The following is a 7,095-nucleotide window of genomic DNA, read 5'->3' as shown; positions in this document are numbered from 1 at the left end:
TTGTTAGGTGCCCTCGAGTCAGTTCAGTCTCATAGCAACCCTGTATAGGCATTCCTTAGTCATGACAAAAATGTTTTAGCAAAAATGGCCTACTTTTCTCCCTGAATTCCATTATGAAAACCAAATTACCGGGGTCAGAGAGGTCAACAGATGGAGGTGAAATCTCCAGGCAAAGGAGAAGGGAAGATGCTGGGGAGGCATGTGCTGCAGAACCGGGGAACCAGGAGCAAGACTTCTGTATCTCTTCCAGAACTACATAGCATTTCCTAACTCCAGAATTTTCTCTTTGGTATGGCCCATACTCCTAGGAATTAACAGTTCCCTTCTTTCTGCAAAATCTCCTGATTCCAAAGTTATTGGTCTTTAAACGTATTCCTTTTCCTTTGTTGAAAAAGGCTAGATTACTACATGATAACAAGCAAAAGGGATTTAATACATTTTAGCCTAGTCTAGGAGTCCTGGTGTGGCGCTGTGGGTTAACGCGCTGGACTGCAAGGTCAGTTTGAACTGCAAAGTCGGCGGTTCAAGCTCCCCGGCCACTCCTCAGAAATCCTATATGGGGTCTCTATGGGTCGGAACTGACTAGATGGCAGATGGCACTTAACAACAATAGCAAAGCCTAGTCTAAAAATTCCTTACTTTTAAAGTTCAGGTAAGGTAACACTAATTACTGCCAAAGTTTATCAACTCCAATTCAAAATTCTGAATTTATTTGAAGTAACAAGAAAAAAGCTAAAAATGAAAAAAGTAAAAAGCAACCACTGACTTCTTTTAAAAGTTTCAGTATATACAGTTATGCAATAATAGTTCATGCAACAGGGCTGAGAGTCACGATGCTCTAGAGTTTAAAGCCTTGGCCAACTGAAACTCTGTCTCTTCATCTGTAAAATGGGATGACATGAATAATAATAACTATTTCCATGTGCAAATTAAATCACTTAATGGCTGTAAAGTACTCAGCAAGAAAAGGACCCATAATAAACACGTGGAGAGTGCTAGCTGCTCATTATTGTTAGGTACAGCTGTGGTTGTTGTTGTAGTGCAGACTCAGAGCAACCCTACATAGGGTTTCTGAGGAAGAGCAGGTGGGTTTGAACCTCCAACCATGTGGTTAGCAGTCCAGTGCTGATCTGACAGCACCACGCCCAAAGTCCACTTGGTCCAGTAGGTAAGAACAAAAGCCCTGGTGTGGTAGTGGTTACATGCTGAGCTACTAACCATATGGTAAGCAGTTGGGACCCACCAGCCATACCCAGGAGAAACCTTCCGTTTCCATACCTAGACAGGGTTGCTATAAATCAGAACCGACCCAAAGGCACACCACCAGGTGAGATTGGTTTGAGAGGCCATGTATAGCAGTTACATCAATAATTAAGCTAGTTCCTGCTTCTGGAAGATGGGATTTTCCCTTTGGTATTGCCCATAATCCCAATGAAGCGGTATTGCCAAACCATAACGGAAGCCCAGTCTCATCAGGAGCTCTGGTAGTGTAGTGATTATGAGTCGGGAGAAAGACGAGGCTTTCTGCTCCCGTAAAGATTTACAGCCTCAGAAAGCCTACACAGGGTCACTCTGAGTCAGGACTGAGTCCACCACACACCATCACCATCACCAGCAGCCTCGTAGTCTTAAATTCAAACTCCCACTTATGAAGTCTTTAGGTCATTCCTGGAACATAACCCACAGTGGAGCAGTCAGAGCACAGACTGAAAATCAAAAGATCTGGGTTCAAAATCCCCCTAGCTAGCTTTATGGCCTTGGACACATTACTTCATCTCTCGAAAGTTCAGTCTCCACAGCTGTAAAATTATGTCGTCCACCTTGGTGATGCTGGTGAGGAGGGCTGAGCCCAGCACCTGGCCATGGTTAAATATGTCTCCAAATCAAAGCTCCATTTCTTTCCACACTAAGGAAGTGAGTTATGACTTCCGTCCATGCAGGACACGCATTCCATTATGGCATGAGTACCAGGCACGCTTGTTGGCCTAGGCCAGGTCTCTCCACCTTCACACTAATGACAATTGGGGCAGGATAATTCGTTGTGGTAGTGGGGCTTGTCCTGGGTACTGAAACATGTTTAACAGCATCCCTGCCCACTTGGTGCCGGTAGTCATGCCCAAGTTGTAACAATATAAACTGTCTCTAGACATTGCTAAATGCCCCCTAGGAGACCAAATCTCCCTGGGTTGAAACCACTGGACCACAGCAACAAAGACCTGGCCAGTGCTAGGTGCCGCTACTGTTCTGTTCTTCAGGGGCCTCTGATCTAAAAGGGGAGCTACTCTCTGCAGACAACTACATGGAACCTGTGGCAACAGGTGACAAGGATCAAGCAAGGTGGCCACCTGGGTCCTACAAGGTTCCTCTAAACACAGGACAGGGAAACTCTAGACCCTATTAAAATTAATGCTACGCACAACTAGTCCCCCCCCTTTCATATACACAATCTCATTTACCACACCTTCACAGAGAAGGCCACCCTGATTCAGCAACTGGCCTGAGGGCCACAACTAATCACTACTACAGAGCTGAACCCAGATCTCAGCTCTGCCTCCAAGCCTGGGCTGCCACCCACATGGTCCCTCACTCATTCCCCAATGAAAAGTTTACTGGGTGGAGAAAGTAAGCACAACTCCACCCCTCTTCTCAGGTGCTCAGAGCCCAACAGAGAAGACCGCTGCGTGGACAGGAGCCTCTTCTGACACTATGTGAGGACCGTGGAGCACACCATCACAGCTGCCCAGAGGTGAGCAGAATAGTGATGGCTCTAGACTGAGATGTGATCCCCACAGAGAAAACAGAAGAAAGAATAAAAGACAACCTGAGGTCTATGCAGAGCGGAGTCCAGTCTGACTGGAGGATGAGGCAGGAGTGGAGGTAGAATCAGAAGTGCGGACGCCTTGAATACAGTGTTGGTGGCCACTGGTATGTTCTGTGGGGAGTGGAAACCACTGACAGTTTTAAGTGGAGAGTAAGAACACTGAGGAGCAGGAAAATGGTCCTAAAATTAATCTGGGTACAGAAGGGACGGGGGCTGGGAGTCTTCCAGAGACAAGTGGAAATCTATCCGGAAAAAGGAGGTAAGTGCTGAAGGGCCCTTCGCTCCAGGTCAGAAGGCCTGAGGCTGTGTGTCTATAAAGTTCAGGAGCCCTGGTGTGGTGCTGAGGGATAATGTGCTGGACTGCAAGGTCCCTCAGCAGTTCAAGCTCACCTCCACTACGAGTTCAAGACTACCCGAGGACACTTAACAAAAACATAACAACATTGCCTCAAGGTTCTTTATTTTCTTCCTCCCTCCTTCTTCTGTTCTTTCCTTTTCTTGCTTCTTTTTACTGTTTTGATTATTACTATAACTATAATTCCACCACTTGTCCATCAGTCTGTTGTACTGTGATGACTTTTATGTTGCTGTCATGCTAGAAGCCAAGCCAAGCCACTAGTATTTTAACTACCGACAGTGTCACCCATGGTGGACAGGTTCTAGACTAAAACAGATGACAACAAAGAAGAGGAGGACCACTGCTGTCTGGTCATCCACTGAAAATCTTGTGACTAGCAGTGGAACACTGTCAGATACCGTGCCAGAAGATGAGCCCCCCAGCTTGGAAGGCACTCAAAATACGACCAGGGAAGAGCTGCCTCCTCAAAGTAGAGCTAACGATAATGACGTGGATAGAGCAAAGCTACTGGGACCTTCATCTGCTGACGGGATATGACTCAAAATGAGAAGAAACAGTTGCAAACATTCACTAATAATCACAACATGGAATGTACACAGTATGAATCTAGGAAAATTGGAAGTTGTCATAAATGAAATGGAATGCATAAACATCAATAGTCTAGGCATTAGGGAGCTGAAATGGAGAGAGTATTGACCATTTTGACTCTGACAATCATATGGTTTACTCTGCCAGAAACAAGAAATTGAAGAGGAATGGTGTCATGCGCATTCCTCATCAAGAAGAGCATTTCAAGAACTACCTTGAAGTACAACACTGTCTGTGATGGGATAATATCTAGACACCTACAAGGAAGTGCAGTTAATATCACTATTATTCAAATTTACCAACCAAACACTAAAGTCAATATAATGCCACTGAAGATTCTACCAACTTCTGTCTGAAATTGATCAAACATGCAATCAAGAAGCACTGACAATTATTGGTGACTGGAATGCAAAAGTTGGAAATAAAGGAGGATTCAGTAGTTGTAAAATATGCCCTTGATGCAGGAGATTGCATGATATAATTCTGCAAGATCAAAGGCTTATTCATTGCAAATTTCTTTTTTCAACAACACAAGCAGCAATATACACATGGACCTCACCAGATGGACTACACAGGAATCAAACTGGCTGCATCTGTGGGAACAGACAACGGAGAAGCTCATTATCAGCCAAAACAAGACCAGAGGCCAACTGTGGAACAGACCATCAATTGTTCACATGCAAATTTAGGCTGAAGTTAAAGAAAAATAGGTCCATGAGAGCCAAAATAGGACCTTGAGCATATCCCACCTGAATTTCCATTGTCAAGAAATTGATGCATTAGACACTACTGACTGAAGACCAGAGGCACTGTGGGATGACATCAAGAATATCATAATGAAGAAAACAATAGATCATTAAAAAGATAGAAAAGACCAAAGTGGATGTCACAAGTTAAAGCAACTGGAAGAAATGAGGAAGTAAGAGCTGAACAGAAATTTTCAAAGGGCAGCTTGAGAAGACAAAGGCAAGTATCATAATGAAATATGCAAAGACCTGGAGTTAGAAAAGCAAAAGGGAAGAACATGCTCAGCATTTCTCAAGCTGAAAAAAACTGAAAAAAATTCAAGCCTCCAGTTGCAAAATTGAAGGATTCTATGGACAAAAAGGTGCTCTGGTAGCGTAGTGGTTACAAATCGGGCTATGAACCACAAGGTCAGCAGTTCAAAACTACCAGCTGTTCAGCGGGAGAAAGATGAGGCTTTCTGCTCCCGTAAAGATTTACAGCCTCGGAAACCCTGTACAGTGTAGCTATGAGTTGGAACTGACTCCACGGCACATAACCACCACCATCTATGGACAAAATATTTAATGACACAGGGAACATCAGAAGAAAATGGAAAGAATATACAGGGTCACTGTACCAAAAAGAATTGGCCCATTTCAATCATTTCAAGAGGTACCGTAAGATCCAGAACTGATGATATTGAGGGAAGAGGCCCAAGATGCACTGAAGACACTGGAAAAGAACAAAGCTCCAGAAATCATGGAATACAAATTGAAATGTTTCAACAAACTGATAGAGCACTTTTAAGACACTCACTCTTAAGAAATTTAGAAGACAGGTACCTGGCCAACCAATTGGAAGAGAGCCGTATTTGTATCCATTCCAAAGAAAGGTGACCCAAAGGACTGTGGAAATCATCGAACAACATCATTACCATCACATGCAAGTAAAATTTAAAAATTATTGTAGCAGTATATTGACAGGAAGTTGCTAAAATTCAAGCTGGATTCAGAAGAGGACTTAGAAATAGGGATATCACTGTTGACATCAGATGGATGTTGGCTAAAAGCAGAGAATGTAAGAAAGACATTTATTTGTGCCTTATTAACTAAGCAAAGGCATTCCACTGTGTGGATCATAAAAAATGATAAACACTACAAAGACTGAGTAGTCCAGAACACTTATGCTCATGAGGAACCTGTACATAGACCAAAAGACAGTCGCTACAGTAGAACAAGAGGATATTGAACAGTTTAAATCAGGAAAGGTGTGTGTCAGAGTTGCAAGCTTTTACCATTCTTATTCAATTTGTATGTTGAGCAAATAATCTGAGAAACTGCATGATATAAAAAAGGCACCAGGATTGGCGGAAGACTCATGAACATCTGCGATACGCAGATGACACAAACTTGCTTACTGGAAGGAAAGAGAACTTAAAATATTTACTGATGCCGCTGTGGGCTAATGCGTCAGACTGCAGGCATTTGAACTGCAAGGTTGGTGGTTTAAGTTCACCAGCTGCTCCTTGGAAACCCTATACAGGATCGGAATCAACTCGATGGTACTTAACAACAGTCTTCAGTATGAATTGCACGTCAATGTAAAGAAAACAAAAATGCTCACAACTGGACCAATAAATTACATGATAAACAGAGAAAAGATTGAAGTTGTCAAAGACTTCATTTTGCTTGGATCCACAATCAACACTCATAGAGGCAATCAAGAGATCAAACTATGTATTGCATTAGGAAAATCTGCTACACATGACCTCTTTCAAGTGTTAAAGAGCAAAGATGCCAGTTTGTGGACTAAGGTGTGTCTGACCCATGTTATGGTGTTTTCAATCACTTCATATGCATGTGAAAGTTGGACAATGACCAAGGAAGACCAAAATAGAATCGATGCATTTGAATTATGGTGTTGGAAAAGAATATTGAAAGTACCATGGACTGCCAGAAGAACAAACAAATCCGTCTTGGAAGAAGTCCAGCCAGACTATTCTTCAGGAGCAACAATGGTGAGACTTCATCTCTCATACTCAGGACATGCTGTCAGGAGGGATCAGTCCCTGGAGAAGGACATCATGCTTAGTAAAGTGGAGGGTCAGTAAAAAGGAGGAAGACCCCCAGTGAGATGGAGTGACACGTGCCACTAGAAATGGCTTCAAACAATTATGAGGATGATGCAGGCCCCGGCAGTGTTTTGTTCTGTTGTGCATAGGGTTGCTATGAGTCAGAACCGACTAACAATCTATTATATTTACTAACAATCTAACTATCAACGCCTAATAATAACAACATGATTATAATGCTCATTTTTCTTAATTGTGATAAAATATATACAACAGAACATCTGCCAGTCCGGCAACACTCAAATGTACTATTCAGTAATACTGCACTCATTGTGACGTGCAACCATCATCAGAAACGCAAACAAATGATTCTGTCTCCGAGAGACCCGAAGAGCCCGAGTTGCTCAGTGGTTAAAGCACGTGGGTGTGAACTGAAAGGCTGGAGGTGTGAACCCACCCACCACTCCATAGGAGAAAGGGGAAACAGTTCCGCCCTGCAAGGTCACTGTGACCAATCAGATTCTCCAACTC

The 7,095-nt window shown here is 43.1% G+C and overlaps 1 protein-coding gene across 1 annotated transcript in view; it reads right to left on the bottom strand.

Moving 5' to 3' along the window:
- GPATCH1 (G patch domain containing 1) overlaps positions 1 to 7,095 on the bottom strand; it is a 69,486-nt gene that overhangs the window by 53,268 nt on the left and 9,123 nt on the right. The window lies entirely within an intron of this gene.

The sequence above is a fragment of the Chrysochloris asiatica genome, unplaced genomic scaffold (assembly GCF_000296735.1).
Source record: "Chrysochloris asiatica unplaced genomic scaffold, ChrAsi1.0 scaffold00104, whole genome shotgun sequence".
NCBI classification, from domain to species: Eukaryota; Metazoa; Chordata; class Mammalia; order Afrosoricida; family Chrysochloridae; genus Chrysochloris; species Chrysochloris asiatica.
The sequence above is the reverse complement of the archived record's forward strand: the minus strand, read 5'-3'. Positions and strand labels throughout refer to the sequence as shown.